At 49.1% G+C, this 20,550-nt stretch overlaps 1 protein-coding gene, 1 long non-coding RNA gene and 1 pseudogene across 10 annotated transcripts in view; 1 reads left to right on the top strand and 2 right to left on the bottom strand.

Moving 5' to 3' along the window:
• Window positions 1-1,951: 1,951 nt before the first annotated feature.
• Window positions 1,952-4,135, bottom strand: LOC113633139 (actin, clone 302-like; annotated as a pseudogene).
• Window positions 4,136-12,334: 8,199 nt separating this feature from the next.
• LOC113632754 (uncharacterized) lies at window positions 12,335-14,975 on the bottom strand. The gene is made up of 3 exons (XR_003437940.1): window positions 14,927-14,975; window positions 13,881-13,964; window positions 12,335-12,850 (listed from the first exon to the last, which is right to left on the bottom strand). It is a non-coding gene; the product is annotated as an uncharacterized LOC113632754 (long non-coding RNA).
• A 316-nt stretch (window positions 14,976-15,291) lies between these two features.
• The window catches only part of PRPSAP2 (phosphoribosyl pyrophosphate synthetase associated protein 2), a 39,494-nt gene continuing 34,235 nt past the window's right edge, over window positions 15,292-20,550 (top strand). For 2 of the 9 annotated variants that reach the window (XM_027131212.1, XM_027131217.1), the window contains exons 1-2: window positions 15,292-15,437; window positions 20,370-20,464. The gene's annotated coding sequence lies outside the window, so the exon portion shown is untranslated. Of the gene's footprint in view, window positions 15,438-15,511; window positions 16,056-16,078; window positions 18,581-18,654; window positions 19,081-20,369; window positions 20,465-20,550 lie in introns of those variants that run through there. The other 7 variants (XM_027131210.1, XM_027131216.1, XR_003438079.1 and 4 more) reach the window with 6 other exon arrangements.

Raw genomic sequence — 20,550 nt, 5'->3', positions numbered from 1 at the left:
CCTTTGGGAGGCAGGGGGTGTTGAAAATCAGCAGCTGCAGAGCACATGATTTAATCCTTGTAGATTACCGATGGCAAGGGCCAGTGGCGAGTGCCAATTGTAGTTGACACCCCCTATTGCAATAGTTAAGTAAAACCTGCTTTTACCACTTTAACTACTGGCAGGCTCTGGATTTCTCTGACGTTATGAGACTGGAGATTTTTATGGACCAAACCCTAAAGCGGTGTAAATTACTTGTCCTCACATTCCATTGTCCAGAACACTGTCACACGGTCCCACTAGAAGGAAACTGGGACAGGTAATTTATCTGCGTGAGGCATTGTTTTTACTGCAGGAAGAGCATATCACAGTGGTAAACGTTAATGGCTATTGCTGGTTGCTCTCCAAGCACCCATTTTCCCCTCCTACTATTACCCCAATTTTTGTATCCCGAGGGAAACTGACACCGCCTTTGAGTATGGCTGGCAGAGGGGACGTGAGTGCAGACTAGACGCCAAGGTTGGCAGGTGGAAGCCATTACAGGTACTTATGCAAATAAATGACATGGTGAAAATATATTTTTTAAAAAGGAACTCATGGAGATTCACGCATAAAATGCCCTTTCCTGACGTGGTTGCACGAGACCTAACAGACAAGACAGCTGTCTTGGGTGGGGTCTGCTTCACAGAGAGTTGCCTGTGGGGTTCTCTCTCAGAGGAAAGCGGTGGAGGATTGCATTATTATTCACAAGCATGCGCTGCCGCTTTCTGCAGCAGACCTCTCCGGCCCTGCTCCGTTAACAGCACTCTGGGTCACCTGCCTTCCTCTGGCCAATGGATGCATTAAAGAAAAAATGATTCATCCTGCCCCCTGTTAAAGACTGGTAAGGCAGGCTTTATTCAAGAGGGGTCATGGGGATAAGTGGGGATTTGCAGCGGGGAAGAGGGATTGGGCTCGCCGCCGAGCACGACGAGGCCAAGTGGGAATTTATAACCTAGGAGCAGGGTGGAGTCTGTGGATGGAAAATTGATAAAAGGAAACAGGGGTAAGGGAGGATTCTGGCTAAACAAGATCTTTGCTGGAGAGAGGTCAGGGAGATTGCACATCACCTGGTGTTGGTGGAGGATGAAGAACTGGATTAGATATGGAGGGTGATCAGGTAACAGAGGGTGGGGGATTCTGGCTAAACGGACTTAGCAAGACTCTTGCTAAAATTGGACAACGCAGAGATGAACACTGAAGTCTAAAAGTCGAAGGCTGGTTGAAAAAGAACTCAGAGGAGCCTGAGCGGAGTCTGGTCAAGGAGAGAAGCTTTGTCAGATGCGAGCAAAAGTGACATGGGTCACTTCCCAGCAGAAGCTTTACTGGTTGATGCATAGCTAGCAACAGTTCTCTCTTTTCCCTCTGCTGTGCCGGGGACCGTGCCCCACACAGGGGCTGCTCCTTCAGCCTGGGGCATCAAGTGGGGGTGATGTGGATTAGAGCTCCCAGGTGACCCACGATGGACTCATAGTATGTGAAAGGACTCTTTGTTGGTAGAAGCCTAGTGGTTTGGGACTAATTTGTTACTGCAACAGAACCCAGCCTCTCCTGACCTACAGAGAAATCTTTATTTCCATTCCAGCGGTGCTTCCCAGACAGGACAGTCCTTCTGTCGGCAGCTCTGACCAGCTTCCTGAGGCTGAGACAGAACCTGTTTCCCTGCAGCCTCTGCCTTGGCCCCAGCTCCAGCCTCGGCCATGAACGGGGCCCAGCTGCTCCCTCCCATGGGACCAGCCTGCAGTGATTTACAGGTGAAGGAGCCTCTGCAGGGTCCACACTCTCAGCTTCCAGGAAGAGCTCCCACTTTGTCTGGCAAGCTCTTTTGGCACCAAGTCCAGGACTTATGCCTGTTTCAAGGGCCTTCATTTATATTTGACATCTAAAAATTCATTTTGTTACATCCAAAAATTTTTTTCAAAACCTGTAAAACCAAGATTAATAAATGTTTAATTAAATGCCTACAAAATATAACATTACAGTCAATTTCTTCATCATTGAATCTCGTGTTCATAAAACTTTCAGGACAGCAGAAAACATGTGGCTTAGATTTTCTCATTTTGCAAGAATTCCCCACAAAGTAAGATGAAAGATGATTGCTCAGAAACTACAGTCAATCATAAGTTGAGTGAACCACTTGTGCCAAATATTTTCAGAAGCAAAACCATAAAAATCCTTTCAAATTTTACAGCAAAGGATTATATTTTCTGTGATATGTGGGTACCTTTTTATATATTCAACAGGGGATATGGAGTGAGCCTCTAAAGGGAAAGCCTTTAAAGAGGGTCTTTTGTATGTTTGTTTGTTTTTTGCTTTTTGTTTTTTGTTTTTTCGGTTTACTGCAGCCCTTTTCTTCACAATGATGCGTTGCTGGGGCCTAATGTTCTCACGTGACAATATAAAACCAAAATTTCTCGTCACCTCTTAAAGAACTGAGAATTGTGTACAAAAATCTTACATAAATTAAAAGGATGAATAAATGTACAGGTGTAAATGCAAACCATTTTCTAACTCAAGGCTAGTAACAACTCACAGTGTACTGGCAGGAAAACATCAGGTAAGAAAGGAAAGCATGTCCTAAGGCTTGGACCTCCCCAGACTTTATCAGGCCGGCAAGACAGAAATGACAGGTGGTTCAAGACTCTTGCCAGCCTCTAGAGAAATCCTGGAATAGGCAGTTCTGACATGTTAATACCCTGCACAGATCGGGAGATTCATAGTCTCACAGATTCTCATCCAGCCAACGATTTCTCTTCCATAAATATTTTCTCACCTCAGCCACGAAATGACAGAGCCGCCTGTAGCTAGGGGTTTAGATCAAAGTTATGCACAGGGTAGTAAACATACACCAAGGCAAGAACTGAATGAATACAAGGTCAAAATCAGCAGCGAGTTCTACAATCTCAGATATAAACTTCAAGGACAATTTTCGAAGGTTTATTCCGGTTTCAGGAGGCTGGCACGACTTATGTGCACTCGCCAGGGCAAATTTATACTTCTAAATGAACTCACGCAGCAAATGCTGTGCATCTGTTTGCGGTCTGTTTAGAAGCATTTGTGGTGGACGGTGGAGAGGCCGGGTCCTGCTGGCTGAGGCCAGGGTGAAGCCTGATCCCCACCAAGTACTTGTGTTCGGGAGGAGTGAGCATCTTTTTTTTTTTTTTTTTGGCTGTGCCACATGGCATGTGGAACCAGGGATTGAACCCAGGCCCCCTGCATTGGGAGCGTAGAGTCTTAGCCACTGGACCGCCAGGGAAGTCCTGGGAGTGAGCATCTTGATCTTCATCCTGCTGGCAGCCAGGACCCTGATCTCCCTCTGCATCCTGTCCAGGATACTGGGGTACATGGTAGTCCCACCAGACAGCACCATTGAAGGCGGACAGGTCCTTCTGGATGTGGACGTTACCCTTGATGATGGAGAGGAAGGTGGTCTCGTGGATGCTACAGGACCCCAAACCCAGGATGGAGGGCTGGAAAAGCGCCTGTGGACACAGAACCCACACCTTGTTGATGGGGAGCACTTGACCGTCAGGTGGTTCACAGCTTTTCTCAGGGAGGAGGAGGATGTGGTGGCATCTCCTGCTCCAAGTCCAGTGCCACGTCGTAGAGCTGCTCCCTGACGTCACACATGATTTCCCTCTCAGCCATGGTGGTGAAGCTGTAGCCAGGCAGCATGAGGTCCCAGCCAGCCAGGTCCAGACGCAGGAAGGCTGAGGCAGGGCATAAACCCATGGAGACAGGCACCATGTGGGTGGCCCACCCCCCGAGTCCACAACAATACCAGAGGTGCAGCTAGAGGCATCGCACAGGGACAGCACGGCCTGGATGGCCACTTATATGGCGTGTTGAATGTCTCAAACAGGATCTGGGTCATCTCACGGCTGGCCTTGCGGCTGTGGTGGCAGCCCCCTCGGCCAGCATTACCGGGTGGTCCTTGGGGGCCACTCCCAGCTCGCTGTAGAAGGTGTGGTACTAGGTGTCCCTTGTGTCCTCTCAGTTGCTGATGATGGTGTGCTCCACGGGGTACTTGAGGGTCAAGATGCCCCGCCTGCCCTGGGCCTCTTCCCCCACCGTAGCTATCCTTCTGCTCCACACGCACCATGACGCCCCGGTGTCGGGGACGACTGACCATGGACTGGAACACGGCTGGGGGCGCGTCATCCCCAGCAAAGCCAGCTTTGCACGTGCCAGAGTCGTTACGGATGACCAGTGGACGATCCTTCTTCCACTGCGGTGCGTGGAGAGTGGGCAGAAGGGCGAGAGGCGGGAGGACACGCCAGCGACCGCAAGGAGGTGGTGATGCTGCTAGTGGCCCTTTGTGGGATGCAGTCGGGTCCCCGCCCTGCCTGTGATGGAGATGGCTAGTACCTCCCCAACATCCCGTCGTCCTTCATCCTTCATCCTAGCGGTCCTAGATAGTGGTTCCCAAAGTGTGACCGCTGCACAGCAGCATCGTCATCCATGGGAACTTCTTAGAAACACAGTTTCTCAGATTCCACCACAGCCTTACTGAGTCAGAAACTCTGGAGTTGGGCCCAGCACTCTGAGTTTTAACAATCCCTCCAGTGGATTAGGACATCCGCTCAAGTTTAAGAACCACTGCCACGGGACTTCCCTGGTGGTCCAGTGGCTAAGACTCCAGGCTCCCAGTGCAGGGGGCCCGGGTTCAATCCCTGGTCAGGGAACTAGATCCCACATGCCACAACTAAGAGTTTTCATCCCACAACAAAGATCGAAGATTCCACATGCCGTAACTAAGACCCAATGCAGCCAAATAAAAATAAATAAATATTAAAAAAAAAAGAACCACTGCCAATACTCTCTGAGAGCCACAACGAATTCAGCAAAAGACTTCATTTCCCAGCATTTCCTCTGCTGCTAGGTGAGGCCATGGGGCTAAATGTGGACAAAATATGTGTTGGAACTTCCAGGAAGTGTCCTTAAAAGGAAGAGGCCCTTCTTTGGACTTCTCCTCCAGCTGCTGACCTGGAATGCAGTTGTAATGGCTGGAGCTCTAGCAGCCATTTTGAATCACGTGGGTGAAGCTTAATATTTAGGGATGGTGGAGCGGTGAGCTAATAACAGCCTGAGTCCCTGGGACCCTGTGAAGCTACCATATATGAGAGAGAAATAAACTTCTGTCTTACATAAGCCACTGTTACTTAGTTTTCTGTTACATGCGGCTGTGTTCTAACTGATGCACCACCCTGGTCGCCTTCCCAGGATCAAAGGCTGAATCAGCAGGAGCCCCTGTTCTGGCTCTTCTGAGTTCTAAAGTCTGGTCCATGCCTGCCTCCTCGCACTCCTCCTGGGTTCATACTTGTTCCCCCACCCGCCTGCTGGACAGTGGGCTGAGGAGACAGTTACTGCACTGTCCCTCCGTGCCCCTGACTCTGAGTCCGTTACAGTCCAGCCTCTTCTCAGCTAAGTCTTCCCTCACCTGCCCCCATCCATCGCCTCGCCATGGGTGGCCTGGCTGGCGGGTTATGCCTCTAAGTGCCCAAAGAGAAGCGAAAGTCACATGTCAGGGAAGCGGGTGGGATGAGGAAGCTTCGCAGAGCTGGGTGTCAGTGGGGTCAGGATTCAGCAAGCAGAGCTGGGAGGGGGAGAGCATGAACAAAACAGCAGAGGTGAAAACACGGAGGCCTGAACACGGTCGGGGGCGGGGGGGGGGGGGGGGGGGGGGGGGGGGGGGGGGGGGGGGGGGGGGGGGGGGGGGGGGGGGGGGGGTGAGGGACGGGCGTGGGGAGTGGTGCTTGGAGGGAAAGAGGCAGGAAATGAGTGCGCACAAGCGCACAGGGACTGGCACGCAGGATGCAGGATCTGCCCTCAGGGCCAGGCCGGTTGCTACCAATAAACTTTGCGGAGGTGTAATCTACATAAGGCACAATGTAATCGTTGCACGGTCCACTGTCGCGCTACGGGACACAATAGAACTTTTCCGTCTTTGTGAAAAGTTCCTTCTTGTCCCTTTGCAGGCCTCCCTCACCTGCCTCGGGTCCCCTTAGATTAGTTTCCTGGGAATTCCCTACGAAAGGACTCACACAGTCTGCAGTTTCTTGTCTTGCCTTCTTTCACTCACACAAAGTTTTTGAGACTCATCCAGGAGCAGGATTCCAGTTTATCCATTCCCCAGCTGAGGGATGTGTGGGTTGCTTCCAGTTTGCGGAGACTGTACAAAGCTGCTATGAGTATTCATGTGCGAGGCTTTTGGATGGACATTCATTTTCATTTCTCTTGGGTGAATACCTGGAAATGGGATGGCTGGGTCTTATGGGAGTTCTATGTTAAACTTTGTAAGAATCCACCAAAGTGTTTTCCAGAGTGGTTGTACTGGCTTAGATCCCCGCCGGCAAAGTGAGAGTCCTAGGTCCTCTGTACCCGCACCAGGATTTGCTATTGTTAAACTGAATTTTAGCCATCTTCGTGAGCGTTTAGTGATATAGCATTGTGGCTTTAATTCACATTTCTCTGAAGACTAATGATATTGAACATTTTTTCATGTGTTGTTTTTTGTGTTTTTTGTGGGTTTTTTTACCACTCATATATCTTCTTTATTTAAGCATCTGTCCAAGTCATCTGCCTATTTTGAAAACTGGATTATTTGCTTTCTTCTTTTTTTTTTTTTCTTTGCAGTACGCGGGCCTCTCACTGTTGTGGCCTCTCCCGTTGCGGAGCACAGGCTCCAGACGCGCAGGCTCAGCGGCCATGGCTCACGGGCCCAGCCGCTCCGCGGCACGTGGGATCTTCCCAGACAGGGGCACGAACGTGTGTCTCCTGCATCGGCAGGCGGACCTCAACCACTGCGCCACCAGGGAAGCCCCTTGCTTTCTTACTGTTGATTTTCTTGAGGTGAAATTTGAATAACGTGTATTCCATCATGGCCCATTTTAAAGTGTACAATTCAGTGGCATTTAGTACTTACACAGTATTGTGCAACCAGCACCTCTGTCTAGTTTCAAGATATTTTCATCTCCCCAAAATGAACATCCATGGCCATTAAGCAATCACTCCCCTTTTGCCCTCCTCCCAGCTCCTGGCAACCACCAATCTGCCTCTGTCTCTGTGGATTTACCTATCCTGGACGTTTCATGTCAATGTCATACAGTATGTGGCCTTTTGTGTCTGGCTTCTCTCACTGAGCTTCAGGTTTCTGAGGTTCATCCATGCTGTGCCTTGTGTCGTAGCCTCTTCCTTTTATTGGATGAATAATATTCCCTTGTGCGGGGGCTTCCCTGGTGGCACAGTGGTTAAGAGTCCGCCTGCCAATGCAGGGGACATGGGTTCAAGCCCTGGTCCGGGAAGATCCCACATGCCGTGGAGCAACTAAGCCCGTGTACCACAACTCCTGAGACTGCACTCTAGAGCCCGCGAGCCACAACTACTGAGCCCACATGCCAGAACTACTGAAGCACACGCGCCTAGAGCCCGTGCTCTGCAACAAGAGAAGCCACGACAATGAGAAGCCCGCGCACCGCAACGAAGAGTAGCCCCCACTCACCGCAACTAGAGAAAGCCCGCGCATAGCAACGAAGACCCAACACAGCCAAAAATAAAAGAAAATATAAAGAATTAAATGTATTAAAAAATAATATTCCCTCGTGTGTAGACACCACACATGTTTATCCTTTCATCTGTTGATGGACATTTGGGTTTTCTCCCCCTTTGGTTATTATGAATAATACGGCTTTTCACGTGTGTATACAAGTATTTGTTTGAGCATCTGTTTTCAGTCCTTTTGGATAGATGCCCAGGAGCACAACCGATGAGTCACATGGCAGCTCTATATTTGACTTTTTGAGGAACTGCCAAGCTGTTTCTGAATGGCTGCATCATTTTACATCGCCACCAGCAATGTAGGAGGGTTCCAATTTCTCCACAACCTCACCAATACTTGTTATCTTTTTTTAATAAATTTATTTATTTATTTATCTTTGGCTGTGTTGAGTCTTCATTGTTGTGCACGGGCTTTTCTGTAGTTGCGGCAAGCAGAGGCTACTCTTCATTGTGGTGCACGGGCTTCTCATTGTGGTGGCATCTCTTGTTGAAGAGCACGGGCTCTAGACTCGCGGCTTCATTTGTTGTGGCTCATGGGCTCAGTAGTTGTGGCTCGCGGGCTCTAGAGCGCAAGCTCAGTAGTTGTGGCACACGGGCTTAGTTGCTCCGCGGCATGTGGGATCTTCCCGGACCAGGGATCAAACCCGTGTCCCCTGCATTGGCAGATGGATTCTTAACCACTGCACCACCAGGGAAGTCCTTTCTGGTTTTTTTAAAGTACTTTCATTAAGGCCAACCTAGCAGGTGTGAAGTGAACCTTAGTATTGATTTTAAAGGGTGCTTATATAGTCCAGATGTAAGTCCTTTGTCACATATACGTATCGTGAATACTTCCTCTCAGTCTGTGCCTTTTGATGACAGGCAGGGTTTTGTTTGTTTTTTAATTGAATGTATTTAATCCTTACAAAGACTCTGCACTATTTTATTTCATTCTGACACACATCAGACTTATTGCAGCCTGCTTTATGTAAGAGGTATGTGAAAAAGTGGCACATAAATGAAATGTAAATGAGTTAGCCCTCCCTGGGTGGGCATTTATACAACTGTAATACACTATCTAAATGGGAAAGATTCCAGGGTGTGTGACATCCATGTGAATACTGAGTCACATCTGTGTGAGTGTGTGACTTATGATTGGGTGTGCCATCCATGTGGGGGACCTTTGAGCGTGTGTGATGTCTGTGTGTATGTGTGACATTGGAGTCCCTCATCATAGATTGATAAGGACCCTGGACCAGGCCGGACTTCTCCCCCACTGAGGCCAGTTCTAGATGAGCCTGTAAGTGAGGGCAGCCCTGTTGCCATCACATGGGTGGAGCTTGTCTCAGAATAAAGCCATGGAAGTGAAGAGAGCAGACAGAGCTTCAAGATAGAGAAAGACAAAACTCTGGGGTCGTGGAGCCCAGGATCCAGCCATACCTGAACCTTCACCCTGGGCCCTTAAGTTACATAAACCGATCAGTCCCTGCTCCTTTATTTGTAGCTGGTGTGAATCGTGTTTCATTGCAAGAGTCCTGACTAATATAAACACTTATGATGGGATGCAAATGGGGAAAAACTTCTTTCTGTTTGCTTCCACCTCCACCAAATACAGAACATGAATGAGTGGCAAGAGCCCAGGAAGAAGTGAAGGAGGTGGCCAGCTTCACTCCTGGGAGGGAGGCAGGTGGGCCAAGGCAGGTGTAGCACCACCAGGTGGGCCCCCCTCCCTCCGTTTCCTTTGGAGGGGCTTCTAGAGAAGGGGGAGGAGAAGTTGCCAGCAGGATGGTGGCAAAGGGGGCCTCCAGCTGGTGCAGTGGCAGGGCAGGTGAGGGAGGGGGTCAGGAGGCTCTAATACGCAGCTCAGGATGCCTCTCCCTGGACCTGGAGGGAGGGACCTGGAGCGCTGAGCCTGAGAAATAGGGTTTGGGGAGTGTTTGTTGTGACTCCAGGCTGGGAGGGACCCAGTGGAGTTGAGTTGGGAGGTGGCTCCTGGCGGATCATCAGCCCTCAACTCTGCACTTTCCATCATGGGAGTAATTTTTAAAAACGGTCCTGGCAGCTAGGGTGCTGCTGTGGCTCAGCTCAGTGCCCGCCACGTGCTGAGGGGAACAGCTGCAGAGAGTGGGAGGCCAGCAAGAAGCTCGGGGCCCAGGCCTGGGCTGGGCATGGCCAGCGGGAGGAGGCTGCTACAGCCTCGCTGCCAGGCTCTGAACACACACTCTCCCACCCCATCCTCTCAACTGTGCCTGTTTACAGATGAGAAAATGGAAGGCTGGAGAGGAGAAGTGATTTCTAAGGTCCTGTGGCTGAAAATGATCATGATCATATGCAATATTATCATGATCTGTAGAATGATAATGAGTCATATATAGTGATAATAGTAATATCATTCATATATTTACAAAATGTACATTCTATGTTTATGTACAGAGATCTCACCTCTACGGCACAGCTTCTTGGGCACTGAAGCAGAGGCTTTGCTATAACCATGTGGTGGCTCGCCTCCCGAGGGGTGTGCCCTGCTGTGTCTGCTGTAGCCCGGCTCTAACTGGGCCAGGCATGCACTAAGTTCTCAATATTTGCTGAGTGAGTGAATGGAGATGAAGTTCACCTAGCAAGGTGGCCAGGGCAGCTACAGGCAGCTGGACGTGGAGAAACAATTGTAAATGCCCAGGAAACATTGACCATCCACTCGGCCAAGTGAAAGAATGGTTAGTGCCTGGTGTCGGTGGGGATGAGGGGAAAAGGGCACTCTTCACCTTCTGGCAAGAATGTAAATTGGTACAAAATTTCTGGGGAACAAAATTGTAAAAGGGCATATCCTTTGACCAAGCAAGTTCACTTCTAGAAATTTAGTGAGAGAAAATAATTTAAAAAAAATTTTTTAATGCATATTTTTACCAAAGTATAGTTGATTTACAATATTGTGTTAATTTCTGTCGTACAGCAAAGTGATTCAGTTATATATATATATATATATATATATACACACACATTCTTTTTCGTATTCTTTTCCATTATGGTTTATCCCAGGATATTGAATACAGTTCCCTGTGCTATACAGTAGGACCTTGTTGTTTATCCATCCTATATATGATAGTTTGCCTTTGCTAATCCCAACCTCCCAGTCCATCCCTCCCCCACCCCCTCTCCCCCTTGGCAACCACAAGTTTGTTCTCTATGTCTGAGTCTATTTCATAGATATGTTCATTTGTGCCATATTTTAGATTCCACATATAAGTGATGTCATATGGTATTTGTCTTTGAGAGAAAATAGTTGAGGAAAGGTGCAAAGACAGGTGTGTCTATTAGTCAAAAGTGCCCAGAATTGGAGATGGGTTAAAAATGTCATGGTACCTCCATATCACAACGGCTCACGGTAAGTGTGGCTGTAGTGAGAGGTTAGCACCTGTGTGCCAGGTGACAGCTCATTTGGATGTCACCACAACCCTGTAAGGTGGAAGCTGTGGTCGTTCCCATCTTATAGGTGAGGAAGCCAGTGCAGAGGGGTAAAGGAGGTCACACACCCAGTGAGTAGAGGAAAAGGAATTTGGATACAGGCCGTCTGGTTCCTAAGTCTCTGCTCTTTACTCCATTGTACGTGCGATGATGACATTGACCTAATTCATTAACATGAACCGTGTCCACAATAAACTGTTAAGTGGAGGGGCTTCCCTGCTGGCGCAGTGGTTAAGAATCTGCCTGTCAATGCACGGGAAACGGGTTCGAGCCCTGTTCCAGGAAGATCCCATATGCTTCGGAGCAGCTAAGCCCTGTGCGCCACAACTACTGAGCCTGTGCTCTAAAGCCCGCGAGCCACAGTGACTGAGCCCACTTGCCACACCTACTGAAGCCCGCGTGCCTAGAGCCCGTGCTCCGCAACAGGAGAAGCCACCGCAATGAGAAGCCCGAGCACAGCAAGGAAGAGTAGCCCCCGCTCGCCTCAACTAGAGAAAGCCCGCACACAGCAACGAAGACCCGATGCAACCAAAAATATATAAATTAAAAAATAATAAATAAATTGTTAAGTGGAATAGGGAGGTTAAAAAAAGTCAAATGCTTATCTCTCCATAGTGAGATAATGGCAAATATCTTTTAAATTTTTTCTTCATGTTTGTTTGAACTTTTTATAACATGTAAATATTACTCATCACGAAAGATAATGAAGCTTTTCTAATGGGGGGGGGGGTTAAAAAAGGAGAAAATCCGGAGGATGAGGGAAAGAACACAATGTGGGAAACTTCCTAATTTCCCTGTCTAGTGAGCAGGCCCCTGGCCTCTGCAGCCTCCAATGGCCAGACAAGCTGCCATCCTCCTCCACTTGCAGGAAAACCAAAGCCTTGTTTATTCATTCCTGATGGCCAGAGACACGAAGGCGGAGAGGCAGCTGCAAAACTCACTGATTCCACGGAAAAGTCATTCCCACCCAGAATCTCCATGCAGCTGCTGATCTCAGTGCCCATTTTTCAGATGGGGAAACTGAAGTTCAGAGAGGTGCCTTCACCTGAGGTCATTTCTGCAAAGAGGAGGCTGGACGCAGACTGGGGGTTTCTGGCTTACCACTCCACTAAAAACCTTTATAAAACTATAGCAGGGCTTCCCTGATGACGCAGTGGTTGAGAGTCCGCCTGCCGATGCAGGGGACACGGGTTCGTGCCCCGGTCCGGAAAGATCCCACATGCCGTGGAGCGGCTGGGCCCGTGAACCATGGCCGCTGAGCCTGTGCGTCCGGAGCCTGTGCTCCGCAACCGGAGAGGCCACAACGGTGAGAGGCCCGCGTACCACAGGAAAAACAAAAAAACAAAAAAACTATAGCAAAGATGCTTTTCCTTCCTTTAAAAAAACGTTGAAGGGAAATGTCTTAGGATCAGGTGTCTTGATTCATATTCTATGTGCAGCAGTTTGGCCCTTGAATATGGTCAATGAGGTGGTACAGGCAAACTGAGCACTTCCATAATATGCAGACCCTGGAAACCTCCAAGTGGGCAGGCGATTATCAAGCTTAGCAATAGGCTAACCACAACCGCATTAGAGTGAAACTGACCCCAGTCTTTAGATTCTGGTTTTGTTCCTTTCTTGCTCATTACCCATAGATGTGTATCAAGATATCTCCAAACTCAGCACCTTAATACAAATATTTATTATTATCTCTCAATCTTCTGTGGTTTGATTGGGCTCAGCTGGGTGGCTCTCATTTGGGGTCTCTCACAGAGTTGCAGTCAGGTAGTGACTGGGGCTGCAGCCACCAGTGGGTCATCTGGGCTGGATGTCCACCATGGCTCACTCCCATGGCCTAAACCCCAAGGATAAAGAGGAAGGGAGATGAGACATCAGCCTATGGAGGATTTCAAAAGAGTCTTTGGAGAATTGAAAGTGGATGGAGAAGTGGCATCTGGTGTAATAGAGCAAGGCAAACTGTAAGCTAAGTGCCTCCAATGAGGAGAAACTGATTGATTGAGAAACTAACAATTTCATTGCCAAATGCTGGGAGCATGGTATGTGGGAGCTAGCTCATACTGGCTCAGCAGAGACGATTTTTAAATTATCAGGAATATTGTCCCTGTGTGGTGAAAATACTATACAATTCTGTGCTACTGCCCTCCTCCTTTCCATGGTGGAGGGTAATTCTGAGATCACCCATGGTACCGACATTTCTTGAGTACCACACTTGTGCCAGGTACTGTGCTGGGTACCTGCAAACAGGGATCAGCAAAAGAGACAAAGAACCTGCCCGTAGGGGCTTATAGTCTATAGGGGCGGGGGTGGGGATATTTATAAAATGACCATCCACATAAACACATAATTAGCGATCACGATAAGCCTAACGAAAGAAAAGTACTTTTTTTTTTTGAGAAGGGGAGTGGTTTAGAGAAGGCTTAAAAATGACAATTGTGCTTAGACGTTTAAGTAGGAGTTAATGAGGGGCGAGGGCAGCAGGAGGAAAAGCATTCCCGGAGGCAGGAACAGCATGTGTACGTGCCCTACAGTTCAGGGATGGAGGAACAGGCTGGTGGGAAAGAACAAAGACAAGTAAGCAAGGGGACAACACGCAGGCCCCTGGCTTCAGAGGTTGAAGGGAAGGAGTTTACGGGCTCCGTAGCCCATTGCGGCGCGAGATTGCGTCTTCTGGGCTCCCATTGGCTCAACGGCCTGTCCTTGGAGCGAATCAGCGAGCTGAGAGGGATGAGTGGCCCTGATTGGTCAGGTCCAGTCACGTGCAACCTGGAGTGCTGGGTGGAGCCAACGCAGGTTGAAGCCAGGAGGTCGGGTGCGTCAGGGTTGGGTCTGCGCAAAAGCAGTGGGTGAAACCAAAGTCCACTTACCGAAGTAAGGGCATTCAGTTTTGCACCTGAATCTGTCTGTGGGCTCACGGGGCTTGTTCTTCACAGAGGTATGATCCCGTGAAGCTGTCAGGCAAAGGAAATGTCTTAAATGACTCCATTTGAGTCCGGCCGCTTCTAGCTGGCCGTGCCACCTCTCACGAACGATTTCAAGACTCACTCTAGTGAAAAATCCAAAGCAGAACTGGAGCTGCGATGTGGTATAGGGTCTAGCTTAGTGCAGACCGTGATGCCAGACTGCCTGGGTTGAAGTTCTTGTCCATGTTTGTCCTTAGGCAAGTTATTGATATTTAACGTCAGGGTGTCAGTTCCCACAACTATTAAAATGGAGATAATAATAACACCTACCTCATAGTTCTGTGAGGATTAAATAAGTTACAGTTAATATATGTTAAGCACTTGGCCTGACACATGGTAAGTGCTCCATACGTGTTTCTATTATTATGTTTTATATATGTATTAAACATACTTAAATATAAGGAACTCAGGCAAGCACCAATTCCTTACTTTGTGATAAAAGAAGAAAGAGCAACAAACAAATAATAGTAGTAATAACAACTGAGGGTTTACTATGCACCAGAAACTGTTTTGGAAGCTCCGCAGGTGTTATTTTACTGAATCCTCACAGCAACCCCTGAGATGGGTGCTACTATCATCTCCATTTTTCAGCTGAGGAAATTGAGGCTCAGGGAGGTGAAGCGACATTGCCCAAAGTTACAGGCCAGTAAAGACTTGAACCCAGACATTTGTAATTCCAGACATCAAAGTCCGCAGTCGCGGGCTTCCCTGGTGGCACAGTGGTTAAGAATCCGCCTGCCAATGCAGGGGACACGGGTTCAAGCCCTGGTCTCGGAAGATCCCACATGCCGCGGAGCAACTAAGCCCGTGCGCCACAACCACTGAGCCTACGCTCTAGAGCCGGAGAGCCACAACTACTGAGCCAGCATGCCTAAAGCCCGTGCTCCGCAACAGACAAGCCACCGCAATGAGAAGCCCGCGCACCACAAGGAAGAGTAGCCCCCACTCACCGCAACTAGAGAAAGTCCGCGCGCAGCAACGAAGACCCAACGCATCCAAAAATAAATAAATAAATTTGCTTTTAAAAAAAAAGTCCGCCCTCGGGTTCTCGAGGCTCAGCCCCACCCTCCCCGCCCCTCTCCCCGCCCCTCGCCCAGCCTGGCCCCACCCCTCCAGTCAGCCCCGCCCCACTCGTGGCCTCGCCCCGCCCATGGCCCCGCCCCTCATCCGGCCTGGTGTATTCCAGCTAGACTAGAAGGCCCCGCGCCTCCCCTCTGTGGGCGCCTTCCCTGCCCCGCCCCTCACACGGATGGTCCCTCCCGAGGCCCCGCCCCACGTGCCCCGCCCCCTCTATCGGCCCCGCCCCCTTGAGCGGCCCCGCCCACAGGCGTCGCAGTCGCTGCGGACGCAGTTCTCGGGTTTGAGTCGCCATTTTGCTCTTGGAGAGGCCGCCGGTGCTCCGGCGCTTTCCTCATTCGGCAGCGGAGGCTGCGGCGGGGCCGGGGCTGGGGTCGGGGCCAGGTAGGCGGGCGGGAGCCGGCGACGGTGGTGGCGCGGCCGGCGGGCCGGCCCTGCGGGGCACAGGTGCAGGGCGGGGGGCTCGGCGGGGACCCGGCCGCGCGCAGCCCTCGGTCTGGTCCGGTTCGTAGGCGTCCGCGGGCTTGGCGCGCGGCCCGTCCGGCCGTTACGGGACCTGCAGCTGCGGGCGGAAGCCCAGCCTGACGCGCAGACTGACATCCCTGGCGGTGCTGGGCTGGCCTTGCGGCGCGGGCCTTTCTGTTGCCCCGCGGAGCTTGAGTGAGGACAGGGATGTAGCTCTAAGGCTTTTTTCTGCTTTTAAATGGTTTCCAGCAGTACTGCACAGTGATGATACCGACTTTTACCACCTTTTATTAATATTGACGCGGTTTGGGTGTTTAGCTTTTGCAAGGAATGGGAAATTCGGGATGGGGATTTGGGGTGTGAGAAAATGTGATTTATAATGTTTAAAACTGTTCCATGCACAAATGTAAGTGATTCACCCACATTATTGAACCCCACGAAGTCCTACCCTTCTTGTCCGTATTCCTATCCCGACCTCGTCTGTACCGTTATTACCCAGCTTGGGTTGGAGGAGATGCAGTTCTGCTCTTACTCAACGTAAGCACTTTCGTACAGTCCCGGATATTTACCGTTTTTATTGTATTGAATGTATATTCAGAGTTTTACTTAATTACCCCATTATGTAACTTTTGCATATGTTCAGTGTTCCTCCTCTTAGAAAAACCATGCAGTGACCATCATTGAGCTTTTCCTTTCCGTAAGATAAATTCTCCAAAGGGGAAATACTGAATCAGAGTTATGTGTTCTTTCTTTGACACGTGATATAAATTGTTTTCCAAACAAGGCGTGTTTACTACGCACATTTTTCTAAATCTGGGTGTTTGTCGGGCTTGCCCCCTGAAATGCGGGGTGTCAGGTCACTCTCCGTGGTGTTGGGAGACTGCTGCTTCCAGGTGGGCAGCCTTGAGGAGGTGTCTTCATCTTCAAGCGTCACTTATCCCGTGTCTCAAAGGGGACTTGTAGTACCTGTTTTATTGAGTTGTCATAAGAATTCAGAGAGCTCAGAAAATGGTATTTAGCCGAAAGAAAACAGTCTGATGAAGAGATAGCCAGGTGCCTGGGGTCATAGAGGCCTGGAGGATTAATTACATCTAGGCTTCACCCTTCTAATTCTCTTCAGTACTGACTCCCAAAAAGCAAATTTTCTTTGAGTGAGGTACATCACTAATAAAAATAATAATTCTTTATACTTTCTGACACCTTTTAGTTTGCAGACTTCTTTCAACTCCATGTGTTAATCATTGCAACTCAGTGAGGTCAGGCTTTATTCCACAAACATTTGTTATTTGACGAACATTTGTTAAGCCTCTCCCTCTGCCAGGTACTATGCTAGGCCCTGGGTGTACAGCAGAGAAAATAATAGTGGAAAAAATCTCTGCTGTCCTGGACCTTAAATTCTGGTGAGGGAAGCTGTTTTTTTTTTTTTTTAGGGAAGCTGTTTTTAACCGAGCATGTATCTCTGCTGTCTGGAAGGGGAAGGCCAAGGACTCGTAGCTGGTAACCAGGGAAGGCAGGGCAGGTCTTCACGCTGTGACTCCAGCCGTCAGCAGACGCGCTAGATGGAAAGCAACCCACTTTGCTGCCAGCCTTACTCATCTGAGATGTGCATGAGTCGTTTTGAAACGACTGCCAGCACTTGCAAAGCGAGTGGTCTTTCAGAGTGGTTTCAAGGTTCTGAGATTCTCTGAAAAGGCTGTGGTTTCGTGTGTTGTATATAATTCTCACACATTCTAGAGTGAATTTAGGATAAAGGTAAAAGCAACTGTAGTTTATGGGGGGAAAATGGGAATGTTCTCTTTACTCTCCATTTCACACTATAGCCTTGTAGTAATGAGCCTTCTGCCAGCCCCATGCTGGTGACTATCTTATTTACGAGGAGAATCTTTAAAACTCTTTTATTAAAGCTTGGTAAAGAGCACAACTTGAATTTCCAATAGGAAAAGGAGAACTAAAACTAGCAACTAGTTTTATTGTTTGACCGACTTGTGAGATGGGTAGTCACAGAACATGACTATACTGATGACTGTTTCCAAAGGGACTCCCAGCCTGTGCCATTTTGAGGTCTTAGGTTAGGTTTCCATTATTGAAACCTGGTATCTGGAGACTGAAACCCTAGAGACCATAGTCAGTGATGAAGGACATTTAAACCATGACCATTAATGAAAGGTTCCAGGAAAAGAGAATACACAGAGGCAAGAGAGCCATCTTGAGATAGGTCGAGGACTGCCCTGGGGAGAAGGAATTTGGGGTTTCCCATAAATCTTCAAAGAAAGGACAAGGCTCAGGATGGGGAGGCTGCTGGGAGAGGAATCTGTGTGTTCTAAGGCTGGACCCTTAGGATGTGGGCATCAGGCCCGGGACTGTTCAGGTATCTGGAGTGGCTCCTTGGTAGGAGTCCTAGAGATGGACTGAGTTACTTCCAAGATCTCTTCCTTCCCCTCAGATAGTTTGATTCTCAGTGTTCTCTCAAGAACGTCCTCTCAAGAACGTCCTCTCAAGAACACTGTTGTCCTTTAAGAAGCTTCTTAATTTGAAGGTTAGGGGATGTAGAAAAGTGGCCATCCCATGCATATTATGTACTCGTTCGATAGATAACCAAAATATTAACAAGTTGACTCATCAGAGCTTCCATTTACCACGCGTATCCTGTATGTGGGGCACTGTGTTAAGTGCCGTACAGGAACTCATCTTACAGTGACCCTGTAAGGTCAGTATTCGCAGTTGCATGGATGAGGGGGCGGAAGCTGAGAGTGACTAATTTATGCGAGGCCTCACAGTGAGTTAAGGGGAAGTAGGAGCTGAGATGCAAACCTGGGTTTGACTCCAAAGCCTGTATTCATAACTACAGGAGAATGAGTTGTATTTTTGTTGTGGTTTCCTCTTCCAGACTCTGTTCCTAAACACAGGCATAGAAGAGTTGAGAGGTGGTGTTAGAAGACGCCTAGGATCTCCTCCGATTCTGAGAGTTGATGGTTAAATATTATCTCTTTGCTTTGCCCCAGTCACCCTGCCCACGCTGTGCTGTAAAGCTGGCTCGGCACACTTTTTCTGTAGAGGGCCAGGTAATATTTTAGTCTTTGCAGCCCATACTTAACTCTACCACTGCATCCACAGACAGCTTGTTGACAGTGAGCGTGGCTGTGTTCCAGTGAGCATGGCTGTGTTCCAATACAGTTTTATTTACAGAAATAACCTGTTTTGGCCCGTGGGCTGTACTTTGCCGATCCCTGCCCCAAAGCCACTTTCCACGGTACACACCAGTGGTCCTTCTTGGTCTCCTTAGGGCTTTGGCCAGCTGTTCATACATTTCTGTTTGTAATTCATAGGCTTTAGGTCAAGTGCATTGGGGTGGCCTGTGTTTGCCATTGAGCGATGCCTCTGAGGAGGAAATGTGCTCTCCTAGCCTGCGTGGGGGCCCGTGAGTGACCCACTGGCCCCCACTGGCGGTTACTGCAGAGAGAGACACACACGTGCATAAGGAGGCCTCTTTGGGTTGGTGACCTGCTGAGTGTGGCGTGCCTGCACCAGGGAACACTGGCAGCAGTTAAAAAGGACATGATGGGTCTGTACTTTCTACCTGGGATCTTAAAATATATTGCTTTTTAAAAAAGCAGATTATAAGTAGATTTGTACGATGATCCCTTTTTATGTTAGAAATGATTTTTTATATGTATTTTTTATGGGGATCACGTGTGAACGTGTAACAGCCTGATGGTATCTCTTTCAAACTAATAATAAGAACTGTCAGGTCCAAGGACGTGGGTGGGAAGGAGCCTGGGATCGGAGCTAGTGACATTAGCCTAAACTCTCATGTTCCAGTTTTTTTTTACAAGGAGAATGTATTTGTTTATTGTGTAATTAAAAGTTAAGAATAGGGGCTTCCCTGGTGGCGCAGTGATTGGGAGTCTGCCTGCCGATGCAGGGGACATGGGTTCGTGCCCCGGTCCGGGAGGATCCCACATGCCGTGGAGCAGCTGGGCCCCGTGAGCCATGGCCGCTGAGCCTGCGCGTCCGGAGCCCCGCAACGGGAGAGGCCACAGCAGTGAGAGGCCCGCGTACCGCAAAAAAAAAAAAAAAAAAAGTTAAGAATAACAAATAAGATAATTGGCTTCAGCCTTTTGCTCCTGTCCACCAGCCTTCCCAGAGCCACCCACGTAAACATATGACTGGGGAAATGCAGTGGGCTTGCTGGGAAGGCGCCTCTGTCCCCGAAGGCCTAGTGGATTGTTGCTCCTGCATCTAACCCGTGCCTGCCTTTCTCCATAAGGACACTCAGCCCAGAGAGTGCCCAGAGGAGGAGGAGAGCATGGAGGGTTCTGATGACCTGTAGGACAGGCTCTTTCTTTCTTTCTTTTTTTTTTTTTTTGGTGGTACGCGGGACTCTCACTGTTGTGGCCTCTCCCGTTGCGGAGCACAGGCTCCGGACGCGCAGGCTCAGTGGCCATGGCTCACGGGCCCAGCCACTCCGTGGCATGTGGGATCCTCCCGGACCGGGGCACGAACCCGTGTCCCCTGCATCGGCAGGCGGACTCCCAACCACTGCGCCACCAGGGAAGCCCAGGCCAGGCTCTTTCTGTCTGTGCCCTGCTGCTGGTCAGTTGCATGGCTGAGTCACTTTCCTTCAAGGTTATTTTTACCTGGTCAACCTTGTGTTCCACTTGAGGAAAAGTGCAGATGACAAGGTCAGGCTTAGACAGGACCTGGGGCAGCTACAAGGCCAGGGGGAGGTTTCATGGTGAACAGGCATTACAAGGAAAGCTGGGCATGGACGGGTTTTTTATTCATTGTTTAAGGATCAGTCAGTCCTTGTCCTTGCTAATGGCTTTGCCATTTTTCTGTGTGTTAATCCAGGAGGAATTTTGTTGTCAGAGACTAAAAGGAGGTTGTCGTAATTGACTTTAAGCAGCAAACAGTAAAACACTGAGCTCTTCAGCTCCACCTTTCTTGTAAGTTTATCATTTATTCCCAGTGGTCATGAAAATAATTGAGTCATGTGATAGCATCTTTCCATAAATTTGGGACCCTAAAACTC

Source organism: Aethalodelphis obliquidens, unplaced genomic scaffold (genome assembly GCF_003676395.1).
Source record: "Aethalodelphis obliquidens isolate GAN/ISIS:26980383/991018 unplaced genomic scaffold, ASM367639v1 scaffold38, whole genome shotgun sequence".
Lineage (NCBI taxonomy): Eukaryota > Metazoa > Chordata > Mammalia > Artiodactyla > Delphinidae > Aethalodelphis > Aethalodelphis obliquidens.
The sequence above is the reverse complement of the archived record's forward strand: the minus strand, read 5'-3'. Positions and strand labels throughout refer to the sequence as shown.